The sequence below is a fragment of the Tenrec ecaudatus genome, chromosome 9 (assembly GCF_050624435.1).
Source record: "Tenrec ecaudatus isolate mTenEca1 chromosome 9, mTenEca1.hap1, whole genome shotgun sequence".
NCBI lineage: Eukaryota > Metazoa > Chordata > Mammalia > Afrosoricida > Tenrecidae > Tenrec > Tenrec ecaudatus.
The window spans coordinates 16089225-16113655 of NC_134538.1; the positions used below are offsets into that span (position 1 = coordinate 16089225).

At 48.6% G+C, this 24431-nt stretch overlaps 1 protein-coding gene across 1 annotated transcript in view; it reads right to left on the bottom strand.

Annotated features, from left to right (window-relative positions):
- The window catches only part of IGF1R (insulin like growth factor 1 receptor), a 308352-nt gene that overhangs the window by 73611 nt on the left and 210310 nt on the right, over nucleotides 1–24431 (bottom strand). The gene's annotated exons all lie outside the window — the stretch shown is intronic.

The following is a 24431-nucleotide window of genomic DNA, read 5'->3' on the forward strand; positions in this document are numbered from 1 at the left end:
ATCTCTTCATAAGCTATGGGCAGAAACACTAGCTTATTTCTGTAGTAAAGAGGATACCATCCTGGGGCCGACAAAATAGTCTGCAGCAATTTCCTGCCTGCTTATAGAACCATATCAAAGATTTTAGCCACACTCAGCATCCACTTCTTTACATATCCTAGTGCAGTAAATCAGGGAGAGGGTAAAGCTACATGATGGCTAGTCTCTTAGGACTGGGGGTGGGTGCAGGGTCTTAGGAGCCATGAGACCAGGGGAATCTAAACCCCTCCTCCACGCCCCAGTCAGGAGAAGGCAGTCTCTCCTGGCCACAGCACAACTCCTCTCCCAGGAGATGAGTTGGCATTTATTTTCATGGCAAGGCTGTAATGAGTATCCTCACAGACACGGTATATATGAGATCTGGCTTGCATCACGTGTTTCCTACTCTTTCTTTGATTTGGAAAACAACACAAAATCATTTAAATAGGTATATTGTGACTCTGACACGGGTTTACTTAGTGAAGACTATTAGCGTCTTCTTCGACAGGCAGGCTTCAAAAAGGCCAGATCACAGCTGGGAAGAGAAGATACGAAGCACACGCTGACCACCCGCTCACAAATGGCCTCTCGTCAACACCATCATGTGGCCCCTCCAAGCCCGCGCCATGCCTGTGCATGGACTTGTCGATGTACGCGCCTCTGAGGAGGGCGCAGTCACTCTGGAAGACTGTTTCTTGCACAGGATAGATTGTAAAGCCTGTTTCCATTTCACAGCTGTGTACAGCCAAGTGTCCAGTGTGTCCTAAGCGGCAGCCAGGTTTCCAGTGTTGGACCTTTCTCCCAGCCTCCACTTTATTACAACCAGGTCTGGCCCCTTCAGCAGCGCCCTTAATTATTTTGGCAAGGCTCATTTCTCCAGCTGGCCTGGCTGGATCAAGCCATCCTCTGGAACATTGCAACTAACTGACGCTCCGCTCTACCAGCTGGGCCGGACACCTCCTGTCTCACCATAACCAAGAAGCACTCACTACTAGCCGGTCAATACTGGCTCTCAGCGACCCTACGAGGACAGGGCATGATTTCCTTTTGACTCACTCACAGAATCTTGATTTTTAGTTGGGAATTTTGTATCGCCATCTAGCTAGATGTTACATGCCCTAGTCGCCCTGGTAATTGGAAGCAGCCGTGTGACTCAAGTTCTGGCCAACGAGATAGAAGCCAACCGGGGTGGTGTGAAAGTTCCTGGAAGACTCCTGAAAAGGGAGAGTATATCCCCTTCCGCTAACTTGCAGGCTGGCACGTAGGAGTACGGTGTGAGGCTGACCCATCGGAGACCACGAGGAGCCACAGCAAGAATGGTAAAGCCAGACAAAAGGAGTGTGGGTCCACAGGATTACCGCCGACCGGTTTCCTGGCTTGTTTGAGCAAGCGTACAAGACGCTTCTCTTCTTAATCCAACAGCTGTTTGCCATGTGCTATGGGACTAATCCCAAGTGAGGACACACCTTCAGAGCTATGTGGTAGTCAAGAAGAAAACCATTCCCTTTGGCTTGTATCACATCCTTGGTCTATTCGCCCATTTTATTCACTGGAAATGACTTTCAGTGACTTATAGATATTTCCCGAGACTAATCTACTCATCAACACAAGCGCCGTCGCAAAAAATCTCCTTGAAATCTTAAAAAACAAAGATGTCACTTTGATGACCCAAGTCACACTCTTTTCAGTTGCCTTATATGATGAAAGCTGGACAAGGAACGAGGAGGAGAACAGAATGGGCACATCTGAATTATGGGGTTGGTAAGAGGAGTTGAGTAACCATGGATTACAACCTGGCGCATGAACACATCTGTCTTGTAGGAAGTATGGTCAGAAAGCTCCTTAGAAGAAACTTGGTCTCATTTGCTGTTGACACAGTATCAGGCGAGACCAAGGAGTGAGAGGGTGCGTGGGAAGGAGGAAGACTCCAAACGGGAAGGGCTGACAGGGTGACTGACCTCGGGTTCGAATACAACAACTGTGCAGGGGCTGCATTCCGTGATAGATGGTGACACTGCTATGAGTCGGAGCTGCCTCAACAACAGAGAACAAGACCCCCTCATCATTCTCTAAAGGAGGTCGTCGATGCTGTGGACATGCTGGGTCACACATATTGCCCTCCAAGGCAATTATCTTAATGTGGTACTAAAATCTCAAAAGCATCTTTAAAAGATAGAAAAATGCCTCTGGGTACTCCCCTGAAATCAGTTATACCCAAATGAAAAATGCTGGACATTATAAGTGGAAGAAAAAGTAAACATTAAGTATCTGCTCCTCGAAAGGTCAGAAGTTCGAAATACCAGCTTCTCCCACTGCAGAAAGAAGGGGCAGCTTTCTACTCCCATAAAGCCATAGTCTCCCAACAGCACAGGGGCAGTTCTACCCTATACTTCAGAGTTGCCATGAGTCGGTATTGACGTGATGGCACCGAGTTTTGTTTTACTCTGCTTTTCCCCTTCAGGTGGCAGCTTTTCTTGGCTGTAAGCCATGCATGCCCTCATGACTCGGCACCACACCCACTGCCATGCACTCTGACTCACGGTGATCCTGCAGAACAGCGAAGGCCACCAGGCGGGGTTCTGAGACTGTAACTGTTCAGGAGGGTGGAGAGCCTCATCTTTCTCCCTTGGAGTTGCCACTGGTTTTAAACGACTGACCTTTCCATTAGCAGCCCGACCCACTCGGCTAGCAGGGCTCAGATCCTCTTTGGGGTGCTTAAACTGAAGTGTATTTCAGGATTAGATGGCCACGCTCACCCCTACTCCCCACCCCCACCCCAATCTCTCTTAGCTAAAAACTATGCGAAAACCTGGTCTGAATGAGAGCAAAACAAAAGGCTCCACGAACAGCTGGGGTGGCTGTACCCTAGATGCACCAGAGGGATACTGAGGCTGGTTCTCCTGCCTGGAAAGTGAGGATCCTGTCACTGAGCCAGCGTGGCCTCCAAACTCCGGGAAGGCAACGTTTTCTTTGTAGACGGTACAATTCCTCTTAAATGCAATGGCACACAGCACAGTCTCCGTGGAGACCTGGAGGGGGCGTATCAGGGGCGAGGGGGGGGGGATCAAACTAGGTGCCCTGTTTGCTACAGGACTTCGCTACAGGGGTGTGGGGAGCTGGCGCTTACCTTGTCGAGCACAAGCCTAAGATGATTCTGCGGTACATGTGCAAGTTTTCAAGGAGGGTGTCCTGGAGCAAGCTCTAGAACGCCAGTTGTAAATTTTGTCTTGTCTCAATGTATATAAATATTATGCGTGTTTAGCACTATTAAGGGATTTCTTGTAAAGCCCTGGGGGCAGTGTGTCTCGCCAGCAGACGGATGGCTCTTCAACACGAATGGCAAACTTTCAGACTCAGCAAAGAGCACACTGGAACGATGGTACCACTCGGGAAAGAAAGGGGGCCTCCCCGCTGTCATGAAGGAGGGGCAGAGCAAGGGCGGGTAAAGGCATGGCTACTTTTCAAAATAAGGCAGGAGGGAAACTGAAGCTGCTCCCTCTGACTACACAAAGCCAAAACCCAGTGGCTTTTGCCGGGCGATCGCTCTGCTCTGCAGGAATTCTCACAATGGCCAGCAAGGAAAGCAAAGGCCTATCTGAATTGTGGGGACAGTCAACGTGCCCCACGTCTACCACAGGCTGAACAGCTGCACTGCCCTCACGCAAAGACGGGGCGCTACTCCTTAAAAACGAATTTCCTTCAGCTTTAGGAAGAGGCAAAAAGGTACACACACACACACATACATACACACACACACATGCACATGCATTACTCTCTCCTTTGCCACAGTCCTGTAGTTAGTGAATTCCTTCTAGGGTTTTACAGATTCTGTTTTTGTTCTTGCTGCTAAGTTCTTTGAGAGTCTTTACTTCAGAGAGCACCCTTTTAGAAAGCCTGGTTAGTTAAGTGCTCTCTAGAAGAGAGAGTAGAGGTTCCACCTCTTCACAAGGGACCACTGACTGAGCCACACTGTTTCAAACAAGTACAAGCTCTCTGCTACTCAAGAAAACAGTGGCAGCTTGATTCCACCCAGAGGCACCTTGGGATAAATGTCTGACAGTCTACTTTGGACAGATCAGCTAGTGTGTACTCGGACACACCCGGAGTCACAACAGTCAGAAGCAATTCAATGGCAAAAGATTTCTGTTGTGTTCAATCTTAAATAACTCCGAAAGGATAAAACTAACTCATGGATGTTGGAGTAGGATAAAGCTCTGAATCAAAACACGAACACACCGAAGGGCATCTTTGTTCTTCCTGGGTTTGCTAGAGTGGAGCACAGCGGCCCTTCTGGTAAGCAGGTCTCCTTCTGTCCCGAAGTCTAGGCTTCAACACTCAGACTCTCCATGGAGACACAGTCAAGAGAAATGTGCTGGTGTTCTTGCTTTACAAAAGGGTGGCCCCAGCAGATGCCATCCGAAGGGGAAAGGATGGATTTCCAGCGGGTCAGCTCACTCCTGGGATCCTTCCAGCACACCCAAGGCTACCCGCACTCTAGGGTTCTCGGTGACCGCAGGGTCATGAGAGCCACTGCTGACCACTAAATCCATCCACAAGCCAGGCCGTGGGCCAGCCCTGCAGGCAAAGCAGGCCGGAGCAGGAGGAAGCCTTGGGATTAGTCCCATTTATGAGCAGTGGGGTTGCCGGAGGGCCCAGAAAGGGGGGACTCGGGATGGTTCACCATGGCAAGGAGCTCCAGGTCTGCCGCCTGCCTCTCCTTTGTGTCTGATTCCTTCACACCATTCCAAGATGGCATGCTGCTCTGTGTCTGCGGTCTGAGGCAGAAAGACTCTCAGTCTCCTCCTCTCGCGTGGCTTCTCTTTTTTACACGTGCACATTTCTCAGGAAGACCCAAAGCACGAGTCTCAGCACCTTTCTTTTCCTGGGGTGTTACTGAGTCTGGAGGGCAAAACCCTTCACACACATGACCCATGACCCATGACTCTTGGGAAGGGTCAAGTTCCCAGTTACATGAGGGAGACAGCATGTGCCCCTTCAACCTTCTTTACTTACTTACTCAGTAAGCATTTGCCCAACGCCAATCTGCCAGGTCCACCCACTAGGTTACCGCTAAGTTGCAAGACTGAAGAAGTCGTTTCTCTCATATAAGGTACTTCCATGGGTCAAGTGTAACTCTCGGGAGGAATGACCACTGGTTCTGCTACCCAGCCCACCGAGACCCAGGGGACTCGATGAGGGAGAAAACCAGTTCCATCCAAAAAAGTTTACTTCCTTCCAAATGCTTAATTAATGAGATGAGCTAACAGGAAGGAGTTCATTCTCTTAACTAATTCATGTCGCCCAGGTAAACTAAGAACCTGGACACAGAGAGGAAAAAGCTTCGTTGTATGACTTCCCGAGCCTGGCACATACACAAACACAAGGCTACCAGAGGTGCTCAAGTGCCAAGCACATTCTCACTGTCCTACATACAGTGAGCCAACAGTTTTGGGGGAACTTTTGATACTGACTGCTGGATACAGTGCTGAACATTGCACTGGTAAGCAAACGAACTGAATGCTTTCTGACCATGCCCGCTGTACCAGGTAAGTCTCAGAAACCAAAAAGAGAAGCTGGCCGGAGAACTCAGCAAGCAGCAACAAATCTCCCAATCAGGCAGATTATTACATAAGGACTTCCAGAGCTGCTTAGTACATGTAAACCCGGGAAGCCGCAGGCGAAAAGACACAACGCAGAAAACGACAATTACCACCAAAGGCCCAGGGAGAAACAAAGGTGACTCAGGAGTCCTCCCCTCCAGCCCAGCTGCTGGTGTTGGATACTGGGGGTTACTGGGCTTTCCCCTTCCTCTATAGATTTTTTACAATCTCGCCAGTGGGATGTTGTTGTTAGGTGCCTTCAAGTCAGTTCCTGTGCACAACGGAAGGAAGCGCTGCCCTGTCCTGTACCAGCCTCACACTTGCTGCTGTGCCCAACCCATTGTCGCAGCCACGCGGTCAATCCATCTTTGTAAGGACCGTCTCCCTACTTGCTGCCCCTGTGTTTTTCCCAAAGCGCTGTCCCTCTCCAGGGACTGGTCCCTTCTGATAACTTGTCCAAAGTGTGTAAGACAAAGTCTTGCCATACATTCCTCTAAAGGGCACTCTGGCCATCCTTCTTCCAAGATTTATTTATTAGGATAAGACGTAAGAATAAGTCACGCACTTGAAGTGCATGCTTTGATGGCTTTCAGTATGTTCACCGACTGCACAACCATCACTCGGAGACGCTATTTTAGAACACTGTCATCACCCATTAGCAATTGCTCCCTAGTTATTCCAACCATGCACATAAGAGGCAATCTCTAAGCCTCGTTCTGTCGCCATGCATCCATGCTGGGCATTTCTTATACGTGGAATAACATGGTACCTGCCTTCATTCACCCAACACAGCGTTTTCAAGGGCCGCCCAGGTGGACCACACACCAGTATTCTCGTCCCTTCCCTCTCTTCACAAATATTGACTTTCATGGCTCATAGGTGGCAAGATTAACCCTGCCAGACCTTCTCTTAATGTACAGAGGGAAAAAAAATCAAACGTGTAACAAGGGGAGGGGCCCATTTGGACCCAAATCCTGTCACATTCTGGGTTTATGTCAAAGGAATAGAAGGACTTGAAAGCGTTATCAAACTGACTACAGGCTGTCCTTCCTTTGCCACCAGAGGGGAAGGGGCGGCAGTGGCATAATCCGTGGGGATGTGGCCGCCTCCGTGCCGCTCTGCTCTGCTCAGTGTCCGTGCGTTGTCTGCTCCGGGGGGAAGGATAACCAGTGAGAACGTATAGACCTGCACCTACACAGAGACGCCTGACAAATGAAGCTGCCGATACAATGTGGGTAAGAGGTGGCAGGCTGACTGCAGTGCAGCTTGAAGGAGCTTTGGTGGTGCTGCAGCTTAGGTGTTGGTTGCTAACCAAAAGGCGAGCAGTTTGAACCCACAAGCTGCTCCCTGAGGCTGCAAGATGAGGCTTTCTGCTCCCATGAACACTTACAAGAAAGCCTAGGATCGCCATGAGTCAGAATCAATTTGGTTTACTGGTGGGCTGTTTTGGTTTTGTATAACTTTAGGGTGGGGATGTGGAAAAGGGTCTTGATCCCCCCCCCCCTCTTCTGACAACCCTCTACTCCCACACGAGTGAATGCGAATGCGGTCAGGTGTTGTGAAGAGGGACAGAAAGAGTGTTATCTCCCACCCTGTTCACCTTCACAGCACTCTTACCCAACAGATGATTCTCCAAGAGAGAAAATCTATCCTAAAGCACTTTAAAGCTACCCGACAAAGTCTTTCTTTTAAACATGTTTTCAAAGCCGGTTTGAGAGAGGCTGGCCTGTTTAACGGAAAAGGGTCAAGGTCAACAGCGGTGAACAGTTGGGATGTCCAGGCTGGATGTCCACAGACAGCCGCAGTGAGTGTGCAGGAGTCTGTGCGAGACACGGGTCCTTCGCAGGTGGACACGCAGAGTCTCTCTTACGGAGAGCCTTTCCTTCCACCTTTCTCGGAGTCTTTCTCAGAAAGCAAAACCAGTCGCCATGGAGTTGACAACACAGACTCCACCTGCATCAGCGTGAACCGTGCTCCGTGGGCTTTTCAAAGTCTGATTTGTCGGAACTAGATTGCCAGACCTTTCTCCCAACATGCCTCTCCGGGAGACTCAAACTTCCAACCTTCCCGTTAGCAGCCAGGCACAATGACTACTTGTTCCCACCCAGGGATTCAGAAAGAAAGAAAAGGGAAATCATTGCAGAATGAGTGACTCTTTTGTAACTCCCTTCCCCAGCTCTGTGACACGCAGGCAGGAGCACAGGGAGATGCCCATCAGTCAGTGCTGCTGGTCACAGATGTTGAGATGTGCAGAGTGGAAAATCCAGTCATTTCACACACTTAAGACTCACTCCAGTGATTTCAAACTTGGAACCCTTTGTATATCCCTTATAAGTTTATAAAGCTCACGCTGCCCCTCTATGACTCACTGACGTGGAATTGGGAGAATACGCTCTATTTTTAACTTGTCTGCTTGTTTGTGCTGACAGCCCCAGCCCTGCTCTACATTGCTATATACAGAGTTATGAGGGGTACCGTGGGCCCCTAAATGCTGCCAGTTTTCTAACGAAGAAGGCTTCTGCCTATGGGACAGATGGGGGCCTACTTTGTCCCAGTGGAGGCCAACTCAGAGGGACAGGCCTTCAGCTTTGCGGTCTGGGCAATAGATCTTAAAACTGGTGCTAGGGCCCATTTCTTGGCAATTCCTGGCCTGACTGGTGTTGAGCAAAGCATCAATGCTCTTGGCCCAAGGTCTAGTGCACACACCCATTCAGAGCTTGATGTGCTGCAGCCCCACATATCACCTTTCCCCTTTCATTTGCGTAGAAAGTGTTTCTTCAAAATGTGCAATGTTCCGATATACTTATTAAAAAACCTCCCGTCACACATAAATCTAATTCCCACGGGGTGCAAACAGTTAACATGCCTGCTTCTAAGTGAATGGCCTGAGGTTCAAGGTCACCCAACGGTGACTTACAGGGCTGGTGATCTATTCCCGGGCACAATGAAACCCAAAGGAGCCCAGTTCTGTGCGGATACGCGCTGCGCAGTGGGCAGGAGTCAGAATCTGCTCAATGCCAATTGAGTATTAATGATGGTATAGCCCACAACCGCGTGTAGACAGAACCTTGTTTAGACAACAGCTTACAATGATAATTGTTGTAACAACAGAACTGTTCTCCAGAAAACTGTAATGAATGTACAAGGCACTTGCGAGGATCGCTTTGTGAGCACCTAGGACGTGTGGATTTCATGTGTACACAGGTACTGACTATATGAGTGAAAACACTCCGCCAACACTGACTCCTTAGGAAGACGGCCACCTATTCAGTAACTTCCCGGCTTTGCAAACGCTTCTAAGGACGAGAGCGTACTTTTTTGGATACAGCCCAAAGCGTGATAAATCTTTGTAAAAAGAGGGTGGGAATGGCGTGTTACCCCCCACTTCCCTTTCCTTGCTAAGTCTAGAGGGGAACAGAGCTAGCTCGTCTCACGTCTAGGGCCACGCGTGCAGTGGGGAACTTCTTTCCCACGCGGCTCAGTCAGGTGCGTTACCTCTGAGCTGTTTTCTTAATGTCTCTGGTCTACTTGCTTCTTTGGAGCTTACATTTTGGCCATATACTTAAATTAGTTTGAGCTCTTTAAAATAGACTTTTTAAAGCATACTACTCTAGCTTTAAGTCCTCTGCCTTTACTTTTAGGCCCCTTTTTCATTTCTCTCTCCGAAGGGGTAGGGACTCATTATCCCACAGAGCAGGTCACGGCTCCTGCTCAGGTGCCTGTTCACTGCTACTTCCCAGCTCCTTATCGCTTGTGCTTGTTACTTCCTGACGCCCCACTTTTGGACACGTGAACCCTTGTTGTAGAGCATATGCCACACTGGAACGCACAGCATTCTCTTCTTTATCACATCAGATGGCTTCAGTTCCTGACATTTAGATCCCACTGTGTAACAACCACCAAAGATCAACTAGACTTTTAAACGGTTTTCACCCAGGATGTCTGGGGGAACAGGGTGTCCCAAATAAGTGTACATTCTCATTAACAGAATTACCACACACACCTTAGGCCAACGGTTTTTTGGGAACAGGACCAACAAACAGCGACAGAAAACAATACATGAAATGTCTATTTAATCTGATGATTCAAACATACTCAGAAAATAATACACTATCGTCACTGCAATGTTTTCCTAAGGAGTATGAATCTTAAAACTTAAAAGCACTTCCCTACCGATCCTCTTGCTTTTACTACTTGATCAAAACCAATCGGCTTTTGACAAGCTGTGTTACGAAGTGGTAAGACTCCTCCTACCTCGGTGATGCAAACGGTGAAATAGCATGTCCTCAACTCCACACTTCAGAAGGGCTGCTGGAAGGATCCCAAAGTTCAGAGTCTTCCCTCTGCCCCTCTACCCGCAGTACCTGAGATCATGTACCTGGTTGCTTGCTGAAAGGTGCAGTTTGAAGTCACCTAGAGGTGCCTTAGGAGGCAGGCCTGGAGATGTGGTAGCCAGCCTTGAAAACCCCGTGGAGTCCAGCCCCACCGTGCGTAGGGGGGTCACCAGGAGTCGACTGGGCCACCAGTCATAACATCACAGGCACCTAACAAGCCAAGGGGCTTCTGCAGTCTGTGCTGCACATGCACAGTAGCTGTGGGCCCAGAGGGACCTTCCACTATTCCAAATTCAAGAGGAAACACTTCAGGGTATGTTTTGATTTGGTCTCCGAACTATCAAAAATCTAGTACTGCTTCATGATTTCAGGCTTCTTCCAGAGGACTGCCCAAATTACAAGGTGACTCATACTGCTGCCTGCCTGGGACCTTTACCTGGAAACTGAACAAAAAGAGGTGAAGCCATGCCGTTCCCTCTGAGAAGTAGAGTGTAAGGTTCTTGGGTTTCCCATCAGATCCACGCCAGTGTGAGGCCTGTGGCTGGCCCTCGGTTGCCCTGAAAAACCAGGCAAGTACTCAGCTTGCTGAGATGGGTGCGGGGTCTGGGGTGCATGGGTGGGTCCCTTTTTCCTTCCCTGTGTGAGCAGCCCCCACCATAGTCACTCCATTGCCTCCCTGACATTACCCGGTAGATGCTACAGCCTGATTCCCAGGATTCAAAGGAATATGCTTTGAGAGCAAGAAGGGCCCGATGTCCAGTCACTGGATAAGAAACTATCGGAGTGACTCTAAAAGATCACAAAAGAGGACCCAAACTTGGAAGCCACATTCACGGATCCCTCCATCCCTGAACAGAGAACATTTGGAACAAAAAGGGGTCAGGGGGCAGCAGCTTCTAGAACAAACCAGCTTCCTGGCCCAGTTCTTGAACACTGAAAAGGAGGAAGAGTGCGTAAGCAGAAACATCTTCTTTGCGCGAACCCAGAACTCGGGAAAACTGAAAACAAGGCACCTGAAAATGTTTTCTTTCTGTCTGTCAAAGAATAATCCACATAGCAACTTCCTTGAAATCCAGCTCCTATCAAAACCACCAGTCTCCCACAGTCACCACGCATCTTCCACAGTGGGCCAGGGAGGCCAGAGTGCAGGTGCCTGGACACTGTACCGCACCTCTCCCGAGGAGTTCATGTTGTCCTGACTGAGAGAACAAGCCCTGGCAAGTGACAAAAGAAGAGCATGTTTTGCAAACAATCAGAATGACCCGAAGCCCAGGCTAACGGCTGAAATGAGCGTTCGTTACGTTTGTAAGCCGCAGCCCCAACCAGACTGTGCAGTGCTTGTTAAGCAGAGTGCTCCGCAGGCCTCCCGCTTTCACGGAGGCGCCAGGATAGGAAGGGGCTGCTTTAGTTTGCTTTGCTCAACCAAGGAGCCTCTGCACATCTTTGAAAAGCGATGAATGTCTCAAGTTGGAGTCATCGAGTTCTGAAGTTAAGAGCAACACCCCCATCTCCTGGCCGGGCCTGCCCCACTGCACCCTTCACCTGGCACTGTCTTCAGCTGGAAGACAGTGAAGACAGCCAGTTAGTTGCCTCTAAGGCAAACAGGCTAGACCAAGCCCCCAGGTCTCCAACCTCTAAACCCAGTGTTCTTATCACCCATCATGTCCCCAACCCTTCCTGCTCGTTGGCAAAGAGCAGCATTTCCCAACTTTAAGAGACCCGATCTCTTCCAAGAAGCAACTCACAATTCAAGACTAGTGAAAAACATTAAATGGATTTATTTGTCCATTTTCCAATTTAGAAACTGCCTATTAAATGTATTTCCCCAATCCTATTTCCTGCCTCCCTCTCTCCATGTTTCTGGTCTAAGGAAATACAGGGTCAACTTTGCCCCAAGTCCATTGTCTCCTGTTCTTCAGAAGCAAGACCTTATCTTCCTAAATAAACATTCTCAGCCTACACAAGAGCTGGCAGGGATTTATTTTGAACCTGTTACTTCCATCCTCCTGCCCAGACTATATCCCATGCCCACAAGCCTGCCCCCATCCACCCACCCTGCCACCTTTCCCCCAATACTTTGAAATTTCTAAAAGCCAGTTAAGGAAGTGCCTCGGGGCTCTTAATAAGCTCGGTCATGCTCGAAATACCCGTTTCACCCACAAAGTATTGTAGACTGCAATTCCTACAGAGGCACATTTAGGAAAGGGATTCTTTTCCACTAAGACTTAAACACCATTCTTATTCTTTTGCATTAACATACCAGTGAACCTGTAATCGGGTAGGGGTTCAAAAGGCGCCCTCTGCAATACCCAGCAGCTACCTAATGGCTAGTAGCAACCCCAATGAGGGAAGCAGGTTGCATAGTGCAGCTCTCTTTGCCCCAGGATCATCAAAACTTAGAGGAAATCTTTATTGCCTACACAGAAAACCCACTGCAGGGGGTGGGGTGGGATACACGATACAATTGATATTATCTAGCCAGGCGTTTAAAAAGTAACAATATCGCAATATTGTTTTTTCCCAGTGTTTTCAAAGTATGGGTCCGTTTTATATCTCCAAGGAGACCAAGTGGTTCCAGGTTGTGTTGGACTGCTAGCCAGAAAGGTGGACGTTCATGTCCACCATCTGCTCCTCAGGAGAAAGAAGAGGCTGTTTCCATAAATATTTATAAAGCCTCAGAAACGGTGCGTAGGATCACAATGAGTCTCAGCGGGCTGTTTGTGTTTTGGGGGGAGTGGGGGAGGGCATCTCCTGGTGCACGTGGAGCAGAGGTCCAAAGGACACACGCCCTTGGCTCTGCATCGGCTGTTTGGCGTTTTTGGCACACTAACCCAGCATTCAAGTTGATCCTGACTCGTGGCCCCTTGTATGTATGATGCCCCATAGTGTTTCCCTGGCTGGCTTTTTCAAAGTAGATCACCAGTCTCGTTCTTCTGAGAGACTTCGGGGTAGACTTACACCTCCACCCTTCTGGCGAGCAACAAAATGCGCTAGCTCCTTACACCATCTAGGTTCTCATAAGGACCCTACAGGACGGGGGACAACAGCCTGGCCCCACAGGATTTCCAAGGCTGCCAATCATTCGGAAAGCAGGCTGTCATATCTTTTCCCAGTGCAGGGCCTGGGGTGTCTGAACCATCAACGCTTCTCAGCACTCAAGAGAGAGAAGCCAGTGAGCTTCTTTGATCTGGGACTCTCCACCTCTTTCTCCACCCTGTATGACAACAGATTTCTATTTCTCAGAAGACAACTCTACAACTTGGTCTTAAACTTACTGGAGATGTTGTGCTTTTTTTTTTTTAAAAAAGAACTTTGTATTGTGAAGTAGGTGAAGGTTTCCAGAGCAGGTCATCAGTTTTATATTCAACAAACACTTTATTTCATCCCTGTCACTGCAAGCCCTCCCATGTAGCGTGACTTCACCCCACATCCCCTTTGTTTTCTATTTCTACTTCTTTCTTATCCACTTCCCTGTGTTTTGTTTCTACTTCTTTCTTTTCTCAACTTTGTCCTTGAGCAAATGCTGCCCGTTTGATCTCAAATGGCTGATTATCTTAAGGCCTTTTCCCCCTTATAGGTCTGCTTGGCTGAAAACTGAGCCTCCCCCGTTCAGCTCCAGGTGTCAAGGGGATTACTACGCATCTCTATCTGTATTACAGATATTTTGAGACAACTATATCAATAAAAAAGGTAGAAAGGAAAAGAAAAAAAGGAAGACACTGCTGTCTCATGCTACATGTGTGCTACATGTACCAATCTTTGTGAGAGACTATTGTCCGTCTCCCAGCCCGAGCCCCTGATACGGTCACCTCCTCCTGGTGGAGCAATCTTGCCTTGCATGCATTTGATGTGGCCCCTCACCGCCCTGACCCGCCCTGAGCAAGGAAGGACATGACGGTATGGTACGTGGGAGCATTCCTTTGCTCGTAAATAGTGTCAAAAATATCTTAAAAAGCAAACAAAGCTATCAGCCCGGAGCAGTGTTGGCAGAATTTAAAGCAACAACTTAGAAGCGGCTTACGCAATTTTATATGCCAGCTTGGCCACATTTTTAAGGGGCCAAGTCATGTCTGTCTGTCTACTTTTTTCGACTTGCTTTCAGAAGGATCAATGTTCGGGATTTTAAGATACTTAAGTTCCACAATCCACTGAGGAGGCAGAGAATGGGAGAGCAGGTCGTTGTGAGATTGGAGAACTGGGTCAAGCTAAGTTCCCATCCGAGTTCTGTCACTGGAGGGCTGCTCCGTGCTAAAGGAACTGGATGTCCTCAGTTTCCGGACAGGATAAAATCATTTCACTGGGCTGCACAGTCTAGTCCAAACTCACCGCCTTCAAGTTGATTCCAAATTGTAGCGATGCTACATGCGAGCAGAACTTCTCTTTCAGGTTTTGATATTGTCAATTTTGAGAAGAGCAGAAAGCCCAATCCTTCTCTTGCAGAGCGGCTGGGGGCGGAGGGGGTGGAGGCGTCGACCTGCTGACCTTTGTTTAGTAGCCCAACCTACTACGCTACCAGGGCTCCTTGTGAACACAGTAGGGCATGAGTTGTGCTTCTTCGCATATATTTGGTGGGTGCTCTGTGAACACAAGCTGCCAATGGTGGTTGAAGGATAGAATTCTTTCTTTCCAGGCAGGAGATGTGGGTTCTACTCCAAGCCAATTGACCTTGTATTGGTATGATGCTCACCTGGAGAGGTACCCTTGTGAAAGAGAACCCTGTGCCCGGCAGTGGTCTGGTACTGATTACAGGGATGGCTCCAGACTAGGCAGTATTTTGTTCCATTGTGTAGGAGTTGGGGCTGACTCTTTAGCAACTCAAATCAACAGCAGCAACAGTACACTGAACTTACGGTCCGGGGGTTCTAGTCCTGGTAATTGTCAACTAGATGTTGGTTGGGCTGAAGTGTAAATATACAACAAAGCACCAATTCATTGCCATTAAGTCAATACTGACTCACAGTGACCCTAATTGATTTGCCTCCGTGAGTTTCCAAGATTGTAACTGCTTATGGAGTAGAGAGCCCTGTCTTTCTCCTGAGGAGCAGCTGCTGGTTTCGAACTGCTGACCTTGTGGCTCACAACCCAAATGTAACCACTCTGCCACTAGAGCTCCTGACCTGTAAAAGGGATAGGGTAAATGAGCAGTTCACTCTATAACCCATGATTACTACCTAATCTCAACCCCCAGGGGCCTGGTGGTCATAATGTGCTGGGAAAGGGGAAAGGGCATACAAAGGGCTGTGCCTTTTATCGGTTTCATATATTAAGGATTGACTCAAGGTTTCACTTAGGGATAAGGTTATGTGGCCAAGGTAGGATAAAAGAAGGAAACCAAAGAACAGAATTCGTAAATATTTTCAATTCCATCTCAGCTCAAATAAACTTCAGACCAATTGGCTATTTAATTAAGTTTTCCAGTACTGTTCTTAAATCTACTTGCTCCTGAAAAATCTTCATTCTGCATTCAATAGTCACTGATTTATCCAAGACAATAACATTGGGAGGTCCCATATAGCTCAGTGATGATTCTGAAGGGCATCCAGGATGCAGGGAGGGATGTGGAGTTGTGCTGAGGCCGGGGGGAGCCAAAGCTCCGAATGCTTCCGCAGGCATGGAGCTCAAGGGTCCACTTTCACCCAGGAGCAAGCTCAAGTGTTCTGTTTCCACAGAGTTCACTTAGGCACTTCACGAGAAGCCCAACGACGACAAATATAAGACTCCCAGTACAATTTTCTCTAAAACAACTTGACTAGACCTTCAGTGGTCTAATATGAGGCTGCCCTTCTGTAGCACGAGCGCAGTGTATAATACAAGGTCCTTACTGGATGCTCCTGCAAAATCCCTGTAACCAGCGGAGACCCGGGGGAAGGCAGTCAGTCTACCCTGGGCACTGCTGGGTTCAAAGGAAGGAGGGAGCGTACCCTGGTGATGCCCAAACGTGAGTTAGACACTCCTCAAGGTTCAAATAAATGGGCAGTGCTAACGAAGGTTCCCGCTGACAGGTTCAAGCAGAGGCTACGCAAAATCAGCAGCTTATTGGAGGGTCGTGGAAAAGTATCTATTAAGCTCTTCCAGGTCAAAAGAGAGCCCAGTCTCTTCCAGGACCCAAGCCTGTGCAGGCTGTGTGGAAGGGAACCCTGATTGCATGCACAGGTAGCTCCTCCTTGTGGAGACGGTGAGGATGGCCAGCTGGCCAGAAAACGGACACCGTCCAGTTCTCAGCCCCTTGCACGCCGGCGCCTTAGAATCCTCTACTTTTGCTTCACAGAAATCGTTAGTGAGGCTGGCAACTGGGGCACCCCTCCATCTTGACCACATCACTCGGGACAGGAAGAGGAATGCCCAGAGGGTACTCACCACCCTCCCAACACTCACTCACCCATCCTCAAAGTTTCCTGGTGCAGGGTCTCTCGAGGGCAGGGATACAGTAGGGAATTGTACACTAGGGTGCAGCAATGCTGCAGGCAGATCACTTTAGGGTAGGGTGTGGTGGAGTTACTAAATTGTAACTCTCTCTTTTCACCTGCCTGGAGGTGAGCCCTTGCTGCTTATCCATCCTACCTAGCTTATGTCTATTCCTACTCAGACCTGCCTCACAGCCTGCAGTGGTGAGCCTGGCTGGCCTCAATTCCAAGATGCATCTTCTGACAAGCCTTTGGATAGGTGCCACTCCTGTCGTCCCATCCTTTCAGATGATGGTAGATGCCCAATGTTTATTATATCAAGAGTTGAATGTGGATGACAAAGCGGGTGCAAGGGCAAGTGTGGTGAAGAGAGCTGATGGTGCCCAGTTGTCAAAATATATAGAATCTGGGGTCCCATAGGCTGGAAGATAAACAAGGGGCCATCTAACTGAAAAACAACAAAGCCCACATAGAAAATGCACACCAGTCTGTGAGATGACAAGGCATCGAAGGGATCAGGTATCAAAGACCCCCCCACCAAATAATAATAATAACCATAGCATTGTGAATGAGGGGGGTTGCAGAGTGGGGACCCAGGGCCCATCTGGGGAAAATTGGACATCCCTTTGCAGAAGGGCTGTGGGGAGGTGACGAACCAGTCAGAGTGTAGTGTAGCAACGATGAAACATACAATTTTCCTTTAGTTCTTGAATGCTTCCTCCCCCCCGCCCCCACTATCATGATTCCAATTCTACCTTACATAACCGGCTGGACTGGAAAATGTACACTGGCACAGATAGGAACTGGAAATACGGGGAATCCAGGACAGATGAGCCCCTCAGGTACAGTGGTGAGAGTGGCGATATCGAGAGGGTGGAGGGAGGGTGAGGGAGAAACGGGAAACAGATGACAAGGTCTACATGTAACTTCCTCCCTGGAGGACGGACAGCAGAAAACTGGGTGAGGAAGATGTCGGATGGTGTAAGATATGATAAAATAATAATTATTTATAAATCATCAAGGGTTCAGGGGGAGGGCGGAGGAGGGAGGGAGGGGAAAAGGAGGAGCTGATGCCAAGGGCTCAAGTGGAAAGCAGGTGTTTTGAGGATGATGATGGCAGCATATGTACGAATGTGCTGGACACAAATGATGTATGGATGGATTGTATCAAGAGTTGTATGAGCCCCTAATAAAATGATTTTTTAAAAAAGAGTTCGAGGGTAAGCACGTGTGCTTCCTATTGACCTCTAAGCTTCTTGAGGACAGGGAACACAACTCCACCTTTATTTTCCTCAAAGTTACCTTCACAGTATTGTTAGGGTTGTAAGTGGCCAACTTGTTAGGAGCAAATGAGTCAGTTTCTCACTCACTGTGATCACCTGCACACTTTGATCCACAGGGTTTCCATTTCTCGATTTGCCAGGAGTAGATGACCAGGCCTTCCTTCCTGATTCACTTAGCAAACATCCCTGAAACCCGTGAAGCATCACAGAAACCCCGAGCAGCACACCAGCTTCCATGACAGGTGGCTAGGAGTCAAGATTGGGTTTCTTGCCTGTTGTTACCTGTCATCGAGTTGGTTCCAATCCAAGGCAGCCCATGTGTGTCAGAGTGAAACATGCCCGGTCCTGCGCCTTCCTGACAACTGTCATGATGTTCCAGCCCACTGCTGCAGCCACTGTGTCACTCTCTCTTGCCCCGGGTCTTCCTCCTTTGCTGTCCCTCTACTTGACCGAGCATGGTGTCCTTCCTCGGGAGCTGGTCTTTTCCTGATAACATGGCCAAAGTGTGTCCATAAAAGTCTTTCTTTGCATCTCCTGCACAGCGGGTGGGGGATTCTACCACTGAACCACCACTCGCTTTGCCTTTACCCAAAAGTACTCTGTTTTCAAGTAGATCTGGCCTCACAGAGATGCCCCCTGCAACTGCAGGCCCTTCGTGCATCACACTGCCACACCTTTCTCCCCTGGAGAGCTGGTGGATTCAAACCGCCAGCCTCTCAGTCACCACCGTGCCACAAAAGTACAGCAAGGCGTTCATTTAACCCTCAACTCAACTACTACTTACGCAAACTTTCCCAAAGCAAAAGCCAGTGACACCCCCCCCCCCGACACACACACACACACACACTTTTTGGGGGGTCTGATTTGTGAAGAATTTCAGAAGAATCAGACTCCAGGAAGAAAATTCTCCCCCTGGTATGGCCTGGTCATGTTGCTAACTCTGACATTAATGTCCTGTATCACCAATGTTTCTTTTTGCAAACCAAACTCCAAACCCACTGCTTCTGAGTTAATTCTGACTTACAATACTAAGTGACAGAGTAGAACCTGAGACTGTCCACCTTTCCCCTGCAGTGCAGTGGCTGGTGGTTCTAATCACTGCCCAAGGCTTACCAGAGCAGCCTTTCAGGGATTCTTTTCTTTGGCAAGATGAGGCCTGGTGGCATAGTGCTTATGAGGTTGGCTGTTAACTTTAAGGTCAGCAGTTTGAGACCGCCAGCTGTGCTGTCGGAGAAAGATGGAACTTTCTACTCCTGTAAAGAGTTACAGCCACAGAAACCCACGGGGCAGCTCCATCGTGTACTGGAGAGTCACTATGAGTTGGTATCAACTTGATGGCAGGGATTTAGGTTTTGGTTGGTTTTCTGTTGCAAAGCTACCTCAGGTTCTCCTTGGAATTAGGCGATCTATAAATGTGCACCAAGTAAGGAACCACGAGAGCACCCTGCAGAATTAAATGATTTCCTATACTTTAAAAGGGAATTGTTATTAATAATATAAACCAAAGCAGCAAACCTACCGCTGTCAGGACAATCCTGACTCTTCAGTAACTCGTTAGGAGAGAGAAGAGCCGCTTATTGGGTTTCCACAACCACTCATCTTGTGGAGAGCAGACTGCTGGATTCCAAATGCCAATCAGTTAGAAATCAGAAGCTCTGACCATTATCCTACCAAAACTCTTTATGAAACAGCTGATTACATGAGAATATTTAAAAAGATTAATCCCTTGTTCCCTCATAAATAAGGAGGAGACATTTAAAAATCACCAAAGTCCCATTTACATGGCGAGAAAGGAAACAAATGACAGTCTTGTGTGTTTCTGTACTAGTTTTCCCTGAAATTAAGCAAAACGAACCAAAAATGTGATTCCTTCACATTTACATTCCAGCAGAATACATAGTATGATGAAAATAATTCCTTCAGCTCAATGCAAGTACGTGCCGAGGGCACTGGAAAGGACACACCACTGTTTATGTTATTACCGGGAGTAACCGCCCGCTTATGGGGCTCTCAGGGGTATCTATGCTAGGAGCTTGGCATGCGCTGTTGATCTAATTTCAGAAATAACCACCAGAGGGAGCTCCTGCCATTTTCCTCGGAGACCTTGCTAGGAGAAAGAAGGGGCTGGGCCAGTCAGTCACTTGGCTCGCCGTAAAGCGAGCGGGTGCCAAAGCCCAAGCCATCCTGCTCTGGGGTGGTTGTTTTCAACCAGCTTGCGCTACTGCACCCACACACGTCAGTTTTCCTGGGATTCCCGAGCCCACTCGGTGGGAAAGGAATTGGCAAATGGTCCTGATGGAAAAGACTGAAGATCAGAGAGGGGGCTAAACTTGTCCAGGAAGGCAGAGCTATCAAATAGAGGGTGGGACTGCGGCCTGGCAGCTTCGGCTGGCTCTTACGATGACACAAGACTTATTTCTGGACATTACAGCTTGTCGGGGCCATCTTGGGCTGCCCCAAAGGATCAGAAAGTGAAGAATTTGGTTATTCTAAAGAACGTAAGAGCTTTATTACCACGTTTCACCAAATTTCAAGTTTGCGAAATTATCTTGATTTGGAAGGTCATGGTTCACACAAATCGGTAGAGTGCAGATTTAGTGCCATGCCAAACACAGGGTTTGTTTATTATGAGTTTTTAAAAATGCAAACTCCAACGGCTTTTTCTTTTTACAAATTCTCATGAATTAAGTATTTGTTCACTTCACATCTGAGGACGCCCGTCTATGAGAGATGCTGGGTGACCCAAGTGCGCACAGCGCACGGCCTGGAGCAGCGGCGTTGCACGGCGGGGAACTGAAATGCCGACTAGACTGTCCCCGTGAGTCTCCGAGACGGAACTCGGAGTCTTTCTCCAGGGGAGCGGCTGGTGGTCTGCAACTGCGGGCCGTACAGTAAGCCGCGGTACATCCAGGATCTGGGTGATAAAAACTACAAACGCAGGAAGGACCACAGAAGGAACTATATAGCATGTGCTGGGCGGAATCGCCCGCGGAGCGAGGCGGCTTTAGGATTTCAGAGAATGCTGGGGTGGGGGAGGCGTCCGCAAATCCATCTATTTTAACCGAAAATTATAAGCCATCATCTTTTAATACATACAACCCAGAGGTTCTTAAAATTTAGCTCCGGGCATTTTATCTTATGTTAATCAACCTAACTTTTAAAAATCATGTAACGGGGTTCAAAAAGAGACTCCGTTGCGGTCCAAAGTTAATGCCCACGGACATGGACATCCATCCCCTAAAGTTGCTTACAATTTATTTTCTCATTTATATTCTCTCTCCGCTCTCAGCGCGTGGAAAATTTCAACCATTTACAATCCTTCCATTAAATTAAAAAACAAACAAGCCTCCATTGTGAGAGGCGCCATTGGTGTCTGCCTCCTCTCAGTCTCCCAGTCACAAAAGGGACAGGAACGCTGAGGAGGCTCAAAGTAGTAGGCTCAGTGTTGCAGTAATTTAAAAAAAAGTGGCAATTGCCACTTGGCCAGATTGATTGAAAAACAAAAACTCCAGCCATTGTTCTAAACAAACTTGCAAAATCGCGTCATTGTTTCCAGCCAGTTCTAAATAGATCGCACATGAAATGTGATTAAAAACAAAACAAAGTAACTTTCACAAATTGAAAGCATACGAGGAAGGTGGATCACACAGTGGGACATCACCATTTCCTTTCACTTAACCTATTTCTGCACTGCATTAAGCTACCAAAATGTCCGACCCGCGCTTCCTCTCGCTCCAGCAGGAAAATCTCATGGCTCCGGAAAGTCGGAGTCAGACCAGAAACCGAATGCGTACTCTGACTTTCTGTTGTCAACACAAGGAAATCCAGATGCCCGATGTCCGGACATCCTGACCTACCTCATCTGCCTGATCTCTGCAACGATTCCGAAATAAGTTAACACCAATTAGACTTTTTATAAAAGTTATTTCTAACCAAGAACGTTGGCGACGTTCAAGATGGAGTTTAATCTTCCACGACATACTTTTCAATAAATTGCCTATCACTAGGGTCCCGCGGATAAACTCGCTACTTTTCGTGAAAGGGAACAAAAAGAACTTTAAATTCTCGCGCGAAAGGGGCAAGATGGAATTTTGTGCATCGGGCGGTAGGTCAGGGCCGACGGAGTGGGATGCTCCGCGGGGTTTTCCAGGCTGCACGCTTTGGGGAGCGGTTCGTCGGTTTCTCGGCTGCACCGCCAACGTTCGGGCTGGCAGCCAGCCAGCTCCGAAGCCCTGCGCAACCCCGGCTGCCTGCCCTGCTGGGCACGAGCGGCACGGGCGCGGCATCTGCGGGAAGGGGGGACAGGGGACGTGTGCTGAGGCGCCCCAAGAAGTGTGGGGACCCGGAAACCCCCGTGATTCCGACTGAACGCCTGCGGGCACCCACTGATGCACCCTTCCCTTTCGTGATCAGCGTGACTCTTTGCAAATCGCGCACCACTTGTCCGGACACCAGCGGCTAGCCCCCCCAGGACCAGTGCCCGGGCCGTGGGCTGCCCCCCCCACCCCACGTGGTAACTGCCTGGCTGTTCAAAACTGCGCACTTTCCGGCGGACCGCACGGGCCACCGGGAGGAGAAACGAGTTGGCGGCCAAAGAGTTGGAAAGAGTTGACGTGTCCGATGCAAAATGGTTCCTCGGAGCGGACTGCGTGGCGATGGGCTCCCCCGGCCCCCCTGCCCGGGCCCAGGCCCCACCCCGCCCCGTGCACTTTTCCGTTCGGCCATCGGAACCGTCCGCGTGTGCACGCGCCCCATGTGGACGCCGAGAGATTCTCAATTTGGCCTTCGCTCCTGGGGGTACCCCCAAACTCCACGGAAACCCCCCCCCCCACGCCCAGAAGCGAACGGCTTCCAAAACCGGACCGCCACACCCAAACCCACTCCACTTCCTATGCAGAGTCCCGGGCTCCCATGGCCAGCGCGGTCCGAAGCCACGCGAGGCGGAAGGCGTGGCCTGCGTGGTCACGTGGGGCGCCGCGCCGCCTCCCCGAGCGTGGACGCGCGCACAGAGGCGGCCACGTGCGCCCAGCCGGAGGCGCGCGCCCGGCCCCGCCCTGCGCCGGCGCGGCCCCGATGGCGCCAGCATTCCGAGACGCGCGCTCTCGCGGACACGTGCAGGCATTTTAAAGGCGACAGTGCAACTTATTTCGGTTTCCAAATCACAACAAAATAAGTGCTACCGATCGCGTCCTATTTTGCAGCCAACAGTAAAACGCCTATCAAAAAATGACAAAGCTAAAACAAACACTTTAAAAACTCGGTATGGACGGCGGAGGGCTGAGCGCCTAAAAGCGGCATATAAACAAAGAACAATCGTGCTACCCTCAGAATTCCTCCGCGTGCGGCAATGTGAGTGACCCGAAAGGCCAGCGCTGTCGGCGTCCATACTTTATTTATTTATTTTTTAAATTTTTTTACTTTTAATTTTTTTGTTTTTTGTTTTTTTTTTCGGCGTCCATACTTTAAATAACGCGTTAGCGATTCCTTTATTACTCCACCAGTCGGAATGCAGCTGCCTTCGGACGATTGCGACCGCATTTTTAAACTTTCCAAATGGAATTTGTGAAGCATTGCAAATGCCACGGCGAAGTAAAAGGGGAGCCACAGGAAACTTGATCGAGTTAGAGAGATTGTGTGTAACTTTAATAAAAGTGCAGGATATTAAGAAATGTTCTACCAGCCGGTTGAAATTTAATAAGGTATTACGAGGCTGAAGAGAATAAATAAGTTTTAATTCTTTGAAGATACAAGGTAAAATGGATGCAAAACATCACACTGGTGAGATTAAAACAATAAACAAAACAGCGTGATTTTAAAACGATACCCTCATTATAGTTCTTTTTACCGATGGAAAATTCCAAATTACATTTTCTTCACAAAAAATTGATTCGGGTTGCTAGAATTTAATCAAATAAGGGAAAACCCACCAAAACATTTTTTAGCCACAGAAATGGATCTTTTAGAAGAAGGAAACAACCTTTTGCGCGTTCCTTCATTTACAAATCACAAAAATAACCAAAAACGGCAGTATTTCATCCCTGGAGTTAATTCTGTTGTTGGGTAAACGCCGCTAAACTCATTCGGGACTGTGTTTCAGACTCAGTGCTCCGGCCCTGCTTGGCTCCTCTTTTTGAATCTCAAAAGCCAGAAAAACGTGCAGCCTGGGCACAAACCAAAGGGATTTGTTTGCAATGGAAAACTCTTCCGAGGCCCTCCGGAAGGCGGCAAGGGTATTTCGATAACATGCATACTTGAAATCTCCGAGACCTCTGGACATTTCTCGGTATCACTCACAGTTGTCTTCCCGGATGAAAGCAGAACTGCCCTCGCCATTTCACAAGCTTTATGTCCCTTATTAAAAACATACTACATAAACATCCTAGGCTTAGACACCCAATTAGTACGTGTAGACTACGGACATAAAGCCACCATTCGGTCAACACCAGAGTCATGGATTTTGAACTCAGTGGGTGAAATTAAGCAGCTCAGCTCGCCCAAGTAACGACTCTCAAAAGGCACTTCTAATTACAAAGGTATAAATAGTAAGGCGGACAAAGGAACCAGAAAACAATAAAATCACCAACCAATGATACGCAGTGATACTACGTATGCACAGGGGCATCTTGCTAAGTAAGATGCATCATCTGAATTTAATCATGCAGAAACTTTTACACATTGAAGGAGATTCTACACGGACAAAAAAACCTGGCCCAGGCATTCCAGAAAGTGTGCAGGTGGTGAAAGACTGAGAGGAAGCTTCCAGTTTAAAGCAAAGGGAGAAGGTGCAGCCAT